Source organism: Erythrolamprus reginae, chromosome 5 (genome assembly GCF_031021105.1).
Source record: "Erythrolamprus reginae isolate rEryReg1 chromosome 5, rEryReg1.hap1, whole genome shotgun sequence".
In the NCBI taxonomy this organism is placed as follows: Eukaryota; Metazoa; Chordata; class Lepidosauria; order Squamata; family Dipsadidae; genus Erythrolamprus; species Erythrolamprus reginae.
The window spans coordinates 9,000,216-9,017,814 of record NC_091954.1 but is presented as its reverse complement, the minus strand read 5'-3'; the positions used below and the strand labels follow the sequence as shown (position 1 = coordinate 9,017,814).

The window sequence follows — 17,599 nt, the reverse complement described above, 5'->3', positions numbered from 1 at the left end:
TCTTGCATGGATTATCGATGCCGACGCTAATAAACTATTTTTTAGACGTGCGACCTTTTTTCCCTTCCTGTATTTACGTGAGCAAGGAGGAAGAATGTGCAACAGCCAGAAATGCTCTTTAATAAACATGACTCTAAAGTGTGCAATAGGGTTGATATTCCTGGAGGGGTCTGTAATATGGTAAATGATTTAGCGTTACTAGATAAATGGTCAAAGCAATGGAAACTGCAGTTTAATGTTTCCAAATGTAAAATAATGCACTTGGGGAAAAGGAATCCTAAATCTGAGTATTGCATTGGCAGTTCTGTGTTAGCAAAAACTTCAGAAGAGAAGGATTTAGGGGTAGTGATTTCTGACAGTCTCAAAATGGGTGAGCAGTGTGGTCGGGCAGTAGGAAAGGCAAGTAGGATGCTTGGCTGCATAGCTAGAGGTATAACAAGCAGGAAGAGGGAGATTGTGATCCCCTTATACAGAGCGCTGGTGAGACCACATTTGGAGTACTGTGTTCAGTTCTGGAGACCTCACCTACAAAAAGATATTGACAAAATTGATGGGCTACAAGAATGGTGGAAGGTCTTAAGCATAAAACATATCAGGAAAGACTTCATGAACTCAATCTGTATAGTCTGGAGGACAGAAGGAAAAGGGGGGACATGATCGAAACATTGAAATATGTTAAAGGGTTAAATAAGGTCCAGGAGGGAAGTGTTTTTAATAGGAAAGTGAACACAAGAACAAGGGGACACAATCTGAAGTTAGTTGGGGGAAAGATCAAAAGCAACATGAGAAAATATTATTTTACTGAAAGAGTAGTAGATCCTTGGAACAAACTTCCAGCACACATGGTTGGTCAATCCACAGTAACTGAATGTAAACATGCCTGGGATAAACATATATCCATTGTAAGATAAAATACAGGAAATAGTATAAGGGCAGACTAGATGGACCATGAGGTCTTTTTTCTGCCGTCAGTCTTCTATGTTTCTGTGTTTCTATCTTCTCTGGAATCTGAGTCCTCAAAAGTAGAACTTTCTGGAGTAGCGTTTTTCAGTTCAGTTCGTTCTTCTCCCTCATTTTGCTCTGTCACCAGAGCTCGCAAGGAGTGAGTGGGGTGTGTGTGTGTGTGAACAAATGGGTGGAATTTCTTACAAGGAAAGAAAGCTGTGTTTGACATCTAATTCTGTGGGTGACCTTAGAATGCAGTGCAGAAGGGAGTGGGGTTTATTGAGAGGAGGAGGAGGAGGAAGAGGAGGAGGAGGAGGAGAACTGTGAAAGCATTGGTGCCCTCTGATCTTGTTGGTTTTCTTGTAGACATTTCGTGACCCAACTATGTAACATCCTCAGTCCTAGAAAGAAGTGGGCATTGTTATCTATCTATCTATCTATCTATCTATCTATCTATCTATCTATCTATCTATCTATCTATCTATCTATCTGTTATCTCTCTCTCTCTCATCTCTCTCATCTATTTATATCTATCTATCTATCTATCTATCTATCTAATCTATCTATCTCTCTTATCTCTCTTATCTCTCTCTTATCTCTCTCTTATCTCTCTCTTATCTCTCTCTTATCTCTCTCTCTCTCTCTCTATCATCTATTTATATCTATCTATCTATCTATCTATCTATCTATTTCTATCTATCCATCCATCCATCCATCCATCCTTCTATCATCTATCTATCTATCTATCTATCTATCTTATTTATTTATTTATTTATTTATTTATTTATTTATTTATTTATTTATTTATTTATTTATTTATTTATTTATTACTTGGATTTGTATGCCGCCCCTCTCCGAAGACTCGGGGCGGCTCACAACATGTAAAAGACAAATCATAAGTAATCAACAATTTAAAATTTTAAAGATTAAAGATTATCTATCTATCTCTATTATCTCTCTCTTATCTATCTATCTCTCTATCATCTATATCTATCTATCTATCTATCTATCTATCTAATCTATCTATCTATCTATCCATCCATCCATCCTTCTATCATCTATCTATCTATCTATCTATCTCTCTTATCTCTCTCTCTCTTATCTCTCTCTCTCTATCATCTATTTATCTCTCTCTCTCTCTCTTATCTCTCTCTCTCTCATCTATTTATATCTATCTATCTGTATCTGTTATCTCTCTCTCTCTCTCATCTATTTATCTCTATCTATCTATCTATCTATCTATCTATTTCTATCTATCCATCCATCCTTCTATCATCTATCTATCTATCTATCTATCTATCTATCTATCTATCTATCTATCTCTATTATCTCTCTCTCTCTCTCTCTCTCTCATCTATTTATATCTATCTTTATCTATCTATTTATCCATCCATCCATCCACCCACCCACCCACCTGGTTATGAATTGAGGGCTACCTGAAATTGCATTGAAGAAAGCAAAACCAGATTATAATAGGGGCAAATTACAATTTACAAACTTTTCATAAAGTGATTTCTTCAGATTGTTGGCCCGAGCAGTTTATATCTTCAGAAGCGTTACATATTACAAGAGATTCACTCTGGGCAGGGACAGCTCAGAAACCTGCAGAGAATTAAATTTTAAATCTTCTAGCAGCAAGGTCTAAATACATAAACAACCCACACACGCAATTAAGAGAGAATGACACAAACTCCAGTAAGCCTTGGGTTTTGTTTCGCTGCCTTCTTTGTCATCACCGGATAATTTATTATAAATGTATTGAGGGTGAAGGTTTCTGCAATAGAGTTTGGTCAGGAAGTGGGAACAAGCTTTGAGGATATCCTTTCTCCGCACCAGAATATCCAATACTTTCAATTTTATATACAGCGGAAGCAATTAATTGCAAGAGAAGCTCAACTCAGTTTCCTGTGGCTTTGCATGCAAGAGGGAACTATTGTTTGAAGGTTTTGAATTGCTGGGTGATTTCCGAAACTGCGTTGCGCTGATCTTGTTTTTTTAATGGACGTCGCAAAAGTTGGGTTTATCAGGGTTTTATCGTCCTTATTTCTCAGCACTCAAGCGAGGGAGGGAAAGATGGAGAATTTGCTATTCACGATCTGGAACCAGGGAAAAATCTTTAGTTAATGTAGCAGAATACACTGTGTTTTGCACTAAATAAATCCAATTACACTATTATAAAACTGTCCGGTTATATATGCAGAGTAATGCAGGAGGACTAGATAAAACACCAATGGGAAATAATGAACCAGGTAAATGACGAAGACATTGTAGAAAACAATGGTTTACCCTTCAGTCTCCTATATACAGGAACTTTACATTAGCTATATTCAGCTTACTTACAAGTAGATACTCAACCAATCCAGGTTACAAGTAGCTAGTAAACCAATCCACGTTTCAAGTAGATACTAAACCAATCCAGGTTTCTAGTAGATACTAAACCAATCCAGGTTTCTAGTAGATACTAAACCAATCCAGGTTTCTAGTAGATACTAAACCAATCCAGGTTTCTAGTAGATACTAAACCAATCCAGGTTACAAGGAGATACTAAACCAATCCACGTTTCAAGGAGATACTAAACCAATCCAGGTTTCTAGTAAATACTAAACCAATCCAGGTTTCCAGTAGATACTAAACCAATCCAGGTTTCTATTAGATAATAAACCAATCCAGGTTTCTTCGTATCACTATCACTACTCTACTCAATATTTAACTCACGCTCAAACTGCTCCGGCCAGCCAGGTAAACAGCAAACAACACCATCAACAGCAAACAACAGCAGACAGAAAGAACAAGGTGAGGTTGATTTGCATCTTATAATGCTCTGGCCCAATCACATTGCAGTTTACACCCTATGACTCAGCATTAGCATGCCAACATTCTATTTTTACCTTATATGGTAATACAATGAAATATATTGGGGTTTCTTGTTTTTTAGACTTTTTAAATGTATTATTGTTATTTTAGATTCTAACTACATTAGATTTGTCATTATATATTGTTTTCATCATTGCTGTAAGCCGCCCCGAGTCTACGGAGAGGGGCGGCATACAAATCTAATTAATAGTAATAGTAATAATAATAATAATAATAATAATAATAATAATAATAATAATAATAATAATAGAATGGAATGGAATTTTATTGGCCAAGTGTGATTGGACACACAAGGAATTTGTCTTTGGTGCATATGCTCTCAGCGTACATAAAATAAAATATACATTTGTCAAGAATCATGTGGTACAACACTTAATAATAATAATAATAATATTAATAATAATAATAATAATAATATCACCCTGGAATGCTAATCGTAACAAAAACATCCCTAGGACTTCCGATGATTTTCTCCGTTGTACACTTAATATTTCTTTACCAAAAGTGTGTCTTATATAGGTAGCCCTCCAATAGTTCTTTTAGTGACCAGTCAAAGTTGCAATGGAGCTGAAAAAAAAAGTAACTTATTTTTTCACACGACCACTGAGGCAGCCTCATCGTCACGGGATCTGAATTCAGACGCTTGGCACATGCTCAGATTTATGGCATTTGCAGGGTTCCTGAGTCATGTGATCACTTTTTTGCAATCTTCTGACAAGCAAAGTCAGCGAGGAGGCGAGATTCACGTAACAACCGGGTTGCTTGCTTAACAAATGCAGCGATTCAATTAAATCAGACTCTGCCCTCTGTGGAGAAGGGCGGCATAAAAATCTGACACAACAAAACAAAACAAAACAAAGTAAAACAAGTAAATATAAGCAAAATAAAAAATTATTAAAATTAAAATTAAAATTAAAATTAAAATTAAAATTAAAATTAAAATTAAAATTAAAATTAAAATTAAAATTAAAATTAAAATTAAAATTAAAATTAAAATTAAAATTAAAATTAAAATTAAAATTAAAATTAAAATTAAAATTAAAATTAAAATTAAAATTAAAATTAAAATTAAAATTAAAATTAAAATTAAAATATAAGCCAGTGATGGCGAACCTATGGCATGGGTGCCACAGGTGGTACGTGGAGATATATTTGCTGCCACACAAGCTGTTACCTTAGCTCAGCTCCATTGCCCGTGTGCATGCCGTCCAGCTGATTTTGCACTCAACCGGAGGCTCTGGGAGGGCATTTTTGGCTTCCAGAGAGTCTCCAGGGAGATGGGTGAGGTCCTCTGAAGCCTGGAGAGGGTGAAAAACGGGCCTACCAGGCCCACCAGAGTTTTGGAAATGGGCTGTATCAGGCCTTCAGAGGGTCTCTGTGGGGAGGGCAGGGTGGCATTTTCGCCATCCCCAGACATTGAATTATAGGTGTGGGCACTCGCGCGTGTAAAATAGCACATGCGCACACGCTTTCGTGATGAAGGTTCACCATCACTGCTAAAAACTATAAGCTATAAACTATAAGCTACGAGCTACAAACTGTGAACTATGAACTACAAACTACAAACTGTAACCTATATAAACTTTATTTATATATAAATAAATAAATAAAAATTATGGGGAAGAAAAGCTATAAAACAGTGCAAAATTCACTTATTATTATTATTATTATTATTATTATTATTATTAATTAGATTTGTATGCCGCCCCTCTCCGCAGACTCGGGGCGGCTCACAACAAGAAAAAACCAGTACAAATCCAATATTTAAAAAACAGTTTAAAACCCTTAACATTAAAACAATCATACATCTCATACAGATATAAAGTGGTAATGGCCAAGGGGAATCAATTTCCCCATGCCTGACGGCAGAGGTGGGTTTTGAGGAGTTTGCAAAAGGCAAGGAGGGTGGGGGCAGTCCTAATCTCCAGGAGGAGTTGATTCTAGAGGGCTGGGGCCGCCACAGAGAAGGCTCTTCCCCTGGGTCCCGCCAGATGACATTGTTTCGTCGACGGGACCCGGACAAGGCCAACTCTGTGGGACCTAACCGGTCGCTGGGATTTAGAAACATAGAAACATAGAAGACTGACGGCAGAAAAAGACCTCATGGTCCATCTAATCTGCCCTTATACTATTTTCTGTATTTTATCTTAGGATGGATATATGTTTATCCCAGGCATGTTTAAATTCAGTTACTGTGGATTTATCTACCATGTCTGCTGGAAGTTTGTTCCAAGGATCTACTATTCTTTCAGTAAAATAATATTTTCTCATGTTGCCTTTGATCATTCCCCCAACTAACTTCAGATTGTGTCCCATTGTTCTTGTGTTCACTTTCCTATTAAAAACACTTCCCTCCTGAACCCTATTTAACCCTTTAACATATTTAAATGTTTCGATTATGTCCCCCCTTTTCCTTCTGTCCTCACCCATTTTGAGACTGTCAGAAATCATTACCCCTAAATCCTTCTCTTCTGAAGTTTTTGCTAACACAGCACTGCCAATGCAATACTCAGATTGAGGATTCCTTTTCCCCAAGTGCATTATTTTACATTTGGAAACATTAAACTGCAGTTTCCATTGCTTTGACCATTTATCTAGTAAAGCTAAATCATTTACCATATTACAGATGCCTCCAGGAATATCAACCCTATTGCACACTTTAGAGTCAGCGGCAAATAGGCAAACCTTCCCTACCAAACCTTCCCCTATGTCACTCACAAACATATTAAAAAGAATAGGACCCAGAACAGACCCTTGTGGCACACCGCTTGTAACCTGACTCTGCTCAGAATACTCACCATTTGTGCGGCAGAAGGAGGTCCCGGAGACAGACTCGTTTAGCAATATATGTTTTGGGTGTTCATTAGCGGTCGTAAAGTCGAGGACCATCTGGGCAAATCGGGGGGGGGGGGAGAAAGCTTTGGATGTCAATCATGGCTGAATGGGATGTGAGCTGAGTTGATGGAGGGGATGCTGATATTCAGAGCGTCCGAAGGCTACAACAAATTGGTTTCAAATGCCACCAGGAGACCACAGGAACCTTCAGAGAAATCTGAGATTTGCAGAAATATAAACAGAATTTTTAAAAAATCTCAAAAAACCCTCCATATTCGGGTGGGAAACTGGACTCCAAGGGTTTTGAAACCCTTCAGGCTCCTGAAAAGGGAACAGGCGAGCTGTTTATTTTGTCTGAAGGCTGGCCTTCCACGGGGACATTTTATTGCACTGACAGTTAACATTTATTTATACACGCGCCAAGGTTACCTTCAGTCAGTATTCATAAAGACTGAATCCCGCTGTTTCTCCAAGCTGCTGTTGCTACTTACGGCTGGATTTCAAAACACAAATTTAAAAAGAAGACATCTGGGGTTGCCCGTTCCAATCGATTCCAGCTGCTTTTGCAATTTTCCAAGGGGGAATTTGTCCAATGGCAATCGATAGATCAGAATAGAGCTGGGGTGGGGGAGGTCTTCTAATCCAACCCCCTGCTCAGGCATATTATTATTATTATTTATTGGATTTGTATGCCGCCCCTCTCCACAGACTCGGGGCGGCTAACAAGAGTGGTAGAACAACATGAACACTCCAATTAATAAAAACAACTAAAAAACCCTTATTATAAAAAACCAAACATACACACAAACATACCATGCATAACTTGTAGTAGCCTAGGGGGAAAGGGTATCTCAATTTCCCCATGCCTGGCGACAAAGGTGGGTCTTAAGTAATTTGCGAAAGACAAGGAGGGTGGGAGCTGTTCTAATCTCTGGGGGGGAGTTGGTTCCAGAGGGCCGGGGCCACCACAGAGAAGGCTCTTCCCCTGGGGCCCGCCAAACGACATTGTTTGGTCGACGGGACCCGGAGAAGGCCAACTCTGTGGGACCTTATCGACCGCTGGGATTCGTGCGGTAGAAGGCGGTTCCAGGTATATTCTGGCCCAATGCCATGAAGGGCTTTAAAGGTCATTACCAACACTTTGAATTGTGACCGGAAACCGATCGGCAGCCAGTGCAGGCCGCGGAGTGTTGCAGAAACGTGGGCGAATCTAGGAAGCCCCACGATGGCTATCACGGCCGCATTCTGCACGATCTGAAATTTCCAAACACTTTTCAAGGGTAGCCCCATGTAGAGAGTGTCGCAGTAATCGATCCTCGAGGTATACCATTGATGTCAAACCTTTTTTTCCTCGGGTGCCGAAAGAATGCGCACGCACGCTATCGCACAGGCATGAGGGCCCACACCCATAATTCAATGCCTGGGCAGGGCGAAAACAGCTTCCCCCACCCCCTGGAGGCCCCCTGAAAGCCAGAAAAAAAACCATTTCCCAACTTTTGGTGGGCCCAGGAGGCTCATGTTTCGCCCTCCCCAGGCTCCAAAGGCTTCCATCCCTGCGGAGGGTCTCTGGAAGCCAAAAATGCCATCCCGGAGCCAATTTTTAGTAGTCCATCACTTATTCCATGCCACCTGCCTTACAAGTGACCGGCACAGTGGCCACTTCCACCATGAAAGAATATTAATAATTGTAAAATTAGATAAAATCGATGCAGCACATGTTATGTCTTAGTTGTGACATTGAGTTTCATGCACACAAAAAAAGCAGATTGTATTTTTTTTTTGGAAAAATTATTTTTATTGTTCTCCACAAACTCCATGCATACATCAATATTCATATACCTTGAGATAATCAGTAATATACATGTTCTGTCTGGGTCACTCCAGAAGCCAAGACCAACCCAAAAAGAGAAGCCAGACACACTGGTAAAAGGCAAAGGCAGTTTTATAAAATCCAAGAAAAACACAGGTAACAGAAAATGTCCTTACAAACAGGAAAATGCTGTATCTTCAGATATATTCACGAAGGCCAAAAGTCCATGCAGCAATACAGAATTCTTGCTGCCAAGCCAAAGCTGTAGATAGCAGACCTATACCTCCCACGGATCTTCCAAAGCTGCTGGGCCACAAGCCAGGAACAGAGACGTCGAGAAACAAGACAGGATAACGCCACGCCAAGCTGATAACACTCCACATGGCTTCAAGGGCTTGCCTGCCTTTTAAACCCTGCTGATGAGTACCACACCCAAACCCAGCTGTTTCTACTTCAATGGTGAAAATATCTCTTTAACTGCTCCTTTAGTTGCTCTGAACGTCGCTGTCTCATGTCAATGACAGCTTGTGCGTCATCACCGAATGACTTCAAGCTACTGGCTGGGGAGAGCCCCCCCCCCACCGGGGCTCTCATGCTGTTCTCCTTCATCCCATTCCTGATTTTCCTCTCCCCCATCCGACTGTTCAGACCCCTCCTCTGCGCTGTCATCCTCCTCCGGGCCTGGAGCCAGCAGAGACACAGCTGGTCCCTGAGCAGCCTCAGGCTGAATCACAACAATACATATCTAAACATTTTGCATCAATTAATCATAAATCAATATCCTGCTTTGCTCCAATTTTGCATTCCATTTCTTCAGTCTGTCTTTTTCACTCCCTCTGCTTTTTTCTCCTCTTCCTACTTTCTTACTCTTTCTCTCCTCCACCTTTCCCTCCCTCCATCTTCTCTCCCTCTTCACAGAGATTGTAGGCGCAAGACTGCTCTCTCTCTCTCTCTCTCTGACTTTAGAATAACTTTATTGTCACTTTGAATCAGCATATTAATCAGCACACATTAAAATGAAATTTTGTTGCATACAGCTCTCAAAGCAACTCCACCTCCACTACATAAACATGGCAAAATAAATTCATAAATGCAAAGTAATGCATATACCTACCTACATTTATATGACACAGAGAAATGACAGTCTAGTTTGGCTGTAAAAAACATGTACACCGCCAGAGAAAAGAACCTGGGTATTGATTGGGCCACCCAGTTCAAGACAAGGCTCAGGAACTTTCTTCTGAAGGAGACATTTTTTTTTTTTCAATTTTATCATCCCAAAACAAAAAATTCTTCTGCTTTGGAAGGAAGGAAGGAAGGAAGGAAGGAAAAGAAAGGGAAGCGAGGGAGGGGTGGAGAGGAAGGAAGGAAGGAATGGAAAGGGAGGGAGGGGAGGGAAGAAAGGAAGGAAAGAAAAGAGAAGGAAAGAAAAGGGAAGGGGGGGAGAGGGGGAGGAAGGGGAAGGAAAGAAAAGAGAAGGGAAGGGAGGGAGGGAGAGAGGGAGGGAGGGAAAGGAAGGAAGGGATAGAGGAAGGGAGGACCACAAATCTGGTTGGCATTAGGCACAACCTCGGAGGATGCTTTGAAACAACACAGCCCAACCTGGAAGGGACCTCAGAGGTCATCTAGTCCAGTGTTTCCCAACCTTGGCCACTTGAAGGTATTTGGACTTCAACTCCCAGAATTCCCCAGCCAGCGAATGCTGGCTGGGGACTTCTGGGAGTTGAAGTCCAGATATCTTCAAGTGGCCAAGGTTGGGAAACACTGATCTAGTCCAACCCCTTTCCCTGGCAAAATGGACTTCTAACTTGGCCGCACCTACCCAGTCACATGACCACTCCCACCTGAAGCCACACCCATCTGGCCTCCAAGCCACACCCACCAAACCGGTAGGGAAATTTTTTTCACCCCAATTGAATTTTACCCAATTTAATTGAATTTTATCCCTGATTTAGAGTCTGCCTGAATCCTAGAATATGAATAAAATCGTGAATAAATGTATAAAAAATACAACCAAGGCCAAGAAACAACGGAATCGTGGTTTCATTAAACACCAATATGTAATATAGCTTGTGTTATTGGAGCCAATGTAGTTTTGCAATTGACCATAGAGCTGCGGGGAAAGAGTTGCGTTTTTCCTCCTCAGCCCCCGTTTATTTTCTTCTGCTCTCGGCCCCTACAGAGCATGCGCGCAAGGAGCCGAGAGGGAACACCTCCCCCCGCCCCCTCGCAATGTGCCAGGCAGGCGGAGGCGAAGAAATATTCTCGCTCGTCCGCCTAGCCCTAGCGCCACACCTTCGGCAATTTCCGTCGAGGGCTCGGGTTGGGACGGAGAACTGCCCATCTCTAGAAAAGGTGTGTGAGGGCGGGGGAATTTTAAAAAAAAGAAAGAAAAAGGAACGAGCTTTCCCGAACCTGCTCGGCAACCTCCGCCCGGGAAAGGGGCGAAGAAGCGTCCCTCGACGGCCGGGACTCCTTTTTTTAATTTCTCTTCTCCAAGCTGCTCCTTCCGCCCGCTTTTGATTGGACAACTCGACGCCCCTTGGGCGGGGCCCAATTCCTTTTCCGAGCCGTGATTGGAAGCGCCCCTACCACCAACTTCAAGGCGCGCCCCCTCCTTCCCTCCCTCGACAGAGAGAGCGCGCGCGCGCGCGCCCGAGTCTCTGCCCCTTTTTTTTCTCCCTCTCTCTCTCTCTCTCCCTCCCTTCCCCCGTCAGTCTCCCACGCATGCGCGTGAGCCATCCCAAGGCGCCGCAAGAGGACCGACGGCTACTCCAGTCGGCCCGGGCGTCGAAGTGAGCAGACGCCGCCGCCACCTCTCCCCGCCCCGTCTGGGCCTCCGCTTCCCTCGGCTGGGGGACGCGCTTGGAAGCCAGGCCATCCCGGGAATCCTCCGAGGACGATGCCCCGCGGGTGAGTGAGCGAGGGAAGCGGGGAGGCCTCCTGGCCGGGCCTGGCGGGGCTCTTGGAGCGGGACGGCTGCTTGCGCTGCGAGGGGGAGCGGCAGTGGCTGCCCCAGAGAGGGGAGGGAGGCTTCATCGACGCCCCACTGGGGGCTGGAAGGGACGGGGGGGGGAATGGGATGGCTTTCTTTCCTTCCTTCCCTCCTTCCTTCCTTTCTTCTCCCTTCCTTTCTCTCCCTTGCTTCCTTCCTTCCTTTCTTCCCCTCCTTCTCCCTTCCTTGCTTCCTTTTCTATTCTTCTTTCTCTTCTTTACTCCCCCTTCCTTTCTTCCTCCCTACCTTCCCCCCAGCTTCCTACTTTCTTTCTTTCTTCCCCTCCTCCCTTCCCCCTTTTCTTTCCTCCTCCCTCCCTTCCTTCCTTCCTTTCTATTCTATTTTCTTTTTCTTTCTCTTCTTTACTTCCTTTCCTTTCTTCCTCCCTACCTTCCCCCAGCTTCCTACCTTCTTTCTTTCTTTTTTCCTCCCTCTTTCTTTTCCCCCCTCCTCCCTTCCCCCTTTTCTTTCCTCCTTCCTTCCTTCCTTCCTTTCTATTCTATTTTCTTTTTCTTTCTCTTCTTTACTTCCTTGCCTTTCTTCCTCCCTACCTTCCCCCAGCTTCCTACCTTCTTTCTTTCTTTTTTCCTCCCTCTTTCTTTTCCCCCCTCCTCCCTTCCCCCTTTTCTTTCCTCCTTCCTTCCTTCCTTTCTATTCTATTTTCTTTTTCTTTCTCTTCTTTACTTCCTTTCCTTTCTTCCTCCCTACCTTCCCCCAGCTTCCTACCTTCTTTCTTTCTTTTTTCCTCCCTCTTTCTTTCTTCCCCTCCTTCCTTACCCCTTTTCATTCCTCCCCTCCTCCCTTCCCTTCTCTACCTTGCATCCTTGCTTCCTTTCTTTTCTATTTTTCTTTCTCTTCTTTACTTCCTTTCCTTTCTTCCTCCCTACCTTCCCCCCAGCTTCCTACCTTCTCCTTTCCTCCTCCCTCCCTCTTTCTTTCTTCTCTTCCTTCCTTCCCCCTTTTCTATCCTTCCTCCTTCCTATTCTATTTTTCTTTCTCTTCCTACTTTCCGCTCCACCTTCCTTCTCTTTCCTTCTCTCCCTCCCTCCTGCCTTTCCCTTCCTTCCTTCCTTCCTTCCTATTCTATTTTTCTTTCTCTTCCTACCTTCGCCTCACCTACCTTCTCTCCCTTCCTTTCTCTTCCTTCCTTCCTTCCCTCCCTCCTTCTCCCTTCCTTTCTCTTCCTTCCTTTTCTATGTTTCTTTCTCTTCCTACCATCTCCCCACCTTCCTTCCTTCCCTCCTTCTCCTTCCTTTCCTTTCTCTTTCCTTCCATCCTTCCTTCCTTGGTTCCTTTTTAATTAAGGGGCTGGTTGCTCGTCCCTTCGACTGCACCCCTGGAAGTAAACAAAATGGATCAAAGGAGCGCCTAATTAGCAGCCTTAATCAAGCCAGAGTCGATGCTGCTCCTCTGTGGGACACCCCAAATTAAAGTCGCCGGTAATCCGGTTACACTTGGTTTGGAGAGCATGGGACGGAGGAATGAGGTTGGTGGGTCTTCTCTCCCACCACCAAAGAGATCTAAATTTGGAGATGGGTTGCCTGCCGCTTGGGACAGAGAACAACGTAAAGCCTCTTAGTGCTTAGTTGTTGTTGATGGCTCAGTTGTTTTCTTTTGCTACACATCTTGCTGGATATATTGTTGGTCATTCATTAGTTACTATTTACAAATCTAATGAAGCCGTTTGATGACAGAGGGGGGTAGAGAGGGTCATTTCCATAAAAGGCTACAGAAAAGAAAGTAAAGGATAAGAACGTTTGGGATTGGAAGATGCGTGTTTTGTTCTAGCCGTGGTTTGTTTTCACTGGGAAAATGCTGTTGTGTTTGACCACGGTCTTTAAACTTCTCAAAATGGGTGAACAGTGCAGTCAGGCGGTAGGGTAAGCAAGTAGGATGCTTGGCTGCATAGCTAGAGGTATAACAAGCAGGAAGAGGGAGATTATGATCCCGCTATATAGAGCGCTGGTGAGACCACATTTGGAGTACTGTGTTCAGTTCTGGAGACCTCACCTACAAAAAGATATGGACAAAATTGAACGGGTCCAAAGACGGGCTACAAGAATGGTGGAAGGTCTTAAGCATAAAACGTATCAGGAAAGACTTCATGAACTCAATCTGTATAGTCTGGAGGACAGAAGGAAAAGGGGGGACATGATCGAAACATTTAAATATGTCAAAGGGTTAAATAAGGTCCAGGAGGGAAGTGTTTTAATAGGAAAGTGAACACAAGAACAAGGGGACACAATCTGAAGTTAGTTGGGGGAAAGATCAAAAGCAACATGAGAAAATATTATTTTACTGAAAGAGTAGTAGATCCTTGGAAGAAACTTCCAGCAGACGTGGTAGATAAATCCACAGTAACTGAATTTAAACATGCCTGGGATAAACATATATCCATCCTAAGATAAAATACAGAAAATAGTATAAGGGCAGACTAGATGGACCAGGAGGTCTTTTTCTGCCGTCAGACTTCTATGTTTCTATGTTTCTCCCCTTCCTAGTAGTAAGTGCTGCTAGTGGTAATACCTTTTGTAGTCCAGCTTTCCCAAAAAACACCAGTTTGTGCAACGATAATTTTCATACAGTCTAAGCTCTAGAAACTTCAGATGTATAAGACAGGAATCCTTAAACTTTGTCTGATGTTTCTTTGTACTTTTGCTTCCTTTGCGTGTTGTGTGTACCCCATTTGGGACCTGTGACTAATTTTCCAGAGGGGGTTGGCCAATAATTCTCACAGCCTTCCCACTGCCTCTTAGCTTTTCTTTTGCACAAGACTATCACGTGAAATGGCACTTCCGGAGAAAAACCCACTTTTTCCAAGTTTGCCAGTAACATTTAGGAGATGTTTTAACAGGTGTATCTTCTGCAGCAAATCCATGACGTGACTTGAATTGCAAGAGGTTGCAGGGTAGACTAGAAAATAAGTAGAAACATAGAAGACTGACGGCAGAAAAAGACCTCATGGTCCATCTAGTCTGCCCTTATACTATTTCCTGTATTTTATCTTAGGATGGATATATGTTTATCCCAGGCATGTTTAAATTCAGTGACTGTGGATTTACCAACCACGTCTGCTGGAAGTTTGTTCCAAGGGTCTACTACTCTTTCAGTAAAATAATATTTTCTCATGTTGCCTTTGATCATTCCCCCAACTAACTTCAGATTGTGTCCCCTTGTTCTTGTGTTCACCTTCCTATTAAAAACACTTCCCTCCTGGACCTTATTTAACCCTTTGACATATTTAAATGTTTCGATCATGTCCCCCCTTTTCCTTCTGTCCTCCAGACTATACAGATGGAGTTCATTAAGTCTTTCCTGATACGTTTTATGCTTAAGACCTTCCATCATTCTTGTAGCCCGCCTTTGGACCCGTTCAATTTTGTCAATATCTTTTTGTAGGTGAGTACTTATCGTGCATCCTATTCTGGCCCTTGTTTACGTGCAATTTAAGAATCTATTTGAAATTTAAACGTTTCTTAAAAACTAGGTTCTACATTCTCTAGCAATCTCCAGTCAATATTGTGCAATTATAAAAAAAAACCATTACATTTATAGTGCACTACTGGTTAAACTAATTTCCTTCGTTTGTTTCATGGATCTTGCTTAAAATGCTCAGGAAATTGAAAGCTATTTACCTCTTAGTAAGAAAGTTGAGGTATTAAACAACAGTTTGAACTCCTCAATTTGCTCTTGTATGCTGAATGTTGTTTCTTCAAGATCTGCATTGTCTCAATTTTTTCCCGTGAATTTTTATTTTTTTCACCAATTACACCAATTGTCTCGATTTTGAACATGATATGATATGACGCAGAGTGGGCCTTCTCCGGGTCCCATCAACTAAACAATGTCATTTGGCGGGGCCCAGGGAAGAGCCTTCTCTGTGGTAGCCCTGGCCCTCTGGAACTAACTCCCCCCAGAGATTAGAATTGCCCCTACCCTCCTCGCCTTTTGTAAACTCCTTAAAACCCACCTCTGCCGTCAGGCATGGGGGAACTGAGATATTCTTTCCCCTTAGGCCCTTACAATTTATGCATGGTATGTATGTATGTATGTTTGGTTTTACAATAAGGGTTTTTTAGTTGTTTTAGTATTGGATTGTTACATGCTGTTTTTAATACTGTTGTTAGCTGCCCCGAGTCTACAGAGAGGGGCGGCATACAAATCCAATAAATAAATAAATTAAATAAATATAGAAGCATAGAAGATTGGCGGCAGAAAAAACCTCATGGTCCATCTAGTCTGCCCTTATTTTATTTCCTGTATTTTATGTTAGGATGAATATATGTTTATCCCAGGCATGTTTATTTATTTTTAAATATATTTTTATTGATTTTTAACAAGTTTAATATACACACAACATAAAACTGCATAGTGAAAAAAATGCCCACCACCCCGACACACACACATACCCACCCACCCACCCCCAATATCGGGGGTGTTTCTTATATAACCCACTGTAAGCCAAGAGCAAATTATCTATTTACATATTATAGAGTGATTCCAATTTATTTCTTGTAGCTTGGTCTCGGATTCTACTCGTCATATATCTTCTTACTTCGTCCCACCATCCCATCAGTTGTTTTAATTCAGTTTCATTATCCAAATTTATCCCTTTATCCATCATTTCAAATTGAATATGGTCCACCATGTACCTGTACCAATTTTGCATTGTCCATTTTGTCGCATCCTTCCAACCCAAAACTATTACTGCCTGAGCGCTTTCTATTGCTGCTTGTTTTATTTCTCTAAATTCTCCCATCGCATTGCTTTTAACTAATACAGTGTTCCCTCGCTTTTTGCGGGGATGCGTTCCGAGACCGCCCGCGAAAGTCGAATTTCCGTGAAGTAGAGAAGTAAATACACTACTGTATTTTTGGCTATGAACAGTATCACATGCCATCCCTTAACACTTTAAACCCCTAAATTGCAATTTTCCATCCCCTTAGCAACCATTTAGATTATTACTCACCATGTTTATTTATTAAAGTTTATTAAAAAAAATATTTATTATGTCATCGGGTGGGAAAAACCGTGGTATAGGGAAAGAACCCACGAAGTATTTTTTAATTAATATTTTTTTTAAACCGCGGTATAGACTTCACGAAGTTCGAACCCACGAAAATCGAAGGAACACTGTACTGCCATTTCCTTAGTGATTGTCCATTGTATATATAACATTCTATTAATGTCCTCTTGCGCTTTTTGCCAAAATTCCTGCACTATGGGGCATATTCCCAAATCATGTGCATAAACACTCCTTTATCTTGACAGCCATGCCAACAATTACCCCTAACCTTCTGCTGAAAGTGTGCGAGTTGAATGGGAGTATAATACCACTTATGTAATATTTTCCTACTCATTTCCCTAATTCTTGTATTCTTAATTTTCCTTATATTTTCTACTATATTTTCCATCTCTTGTACCTCTACTTGTATCTCATTTTGCCACCATTTAGTCAATCCTTGAATCGTATCCGGTCTGATTGCACTAACAGCTTTTTTTTTTTTTATATATATATATATATATATATATATATATATATATATATATATATATATATATATATATATATATATATATATATATATATTGGTTGCTTGTGCCTTTATATCCTCACTTTTTTCTCTTATTATTTTCTCTAACCCTGTCTCCTCCCTCAATACTACTTCTTTATTCTCCCTTTCATTAAGATATTTACATATTGCAATATCCCAGGCATGCTTAAATTCAGTTACTGTGGATTTACCAACCATGTCTACTTGAAGTTTGTTCTAAGCATCTACTACTCTTTCAGTAAAATAATATTTTCTCACGTTGCTTCTGATCTTTCCCCCAACTAACCTTACTTTATGCCCCCTTGTTCTTGTGTTCACTTTCCTGTTAAAAACACTTCCCTTCTGAACCTTATTTAACCCTTTAACATATTTAAATGTTTTGATCATGTCCCCTCCTTTCCCTTCTGTCCTCCAGACTACACAGATTGAGTTCATGAAGTCTTTCCTGATACGTTTTATGCTTAAGACCTTCCACCATTCTTGTAGCCCGTCTTTGGACCCGTTCAATTTTATCAATATCTTTTTGTAGGTGAGGTCTCCAGAACTGAACACAGTATTATTCCCAATGTGGTCTCACCAGCGCT

General features: G+C 41.6%; 1 protein-coding gene across 2 annotated transcripts in view; it reads left to right on the top strand.

The window, feature by feature from the left end:
• Positions 1-10,851: 10,851 nt before the first annotated feature.
• Positions 10,852-17,599, top strand: part of BMPR1A (bone morphogenetic protein receptor type 1A) — a 108,269-nt gene continuing 101,521 nt past the window's right edge. Inside the window, exon 1 of one of the 2 annotated variants that reach the window (XM_070752047.1) lies at positions 10,852-11,378. The gene's annotated coding sequence lies outside the window, so the exon portion shown is untranslated. The remainder of the gene's footprint in view (positions 11,379-17,599) is intronic. The other variant, XM_070752046.1, reaches the window with a different exon arrangement.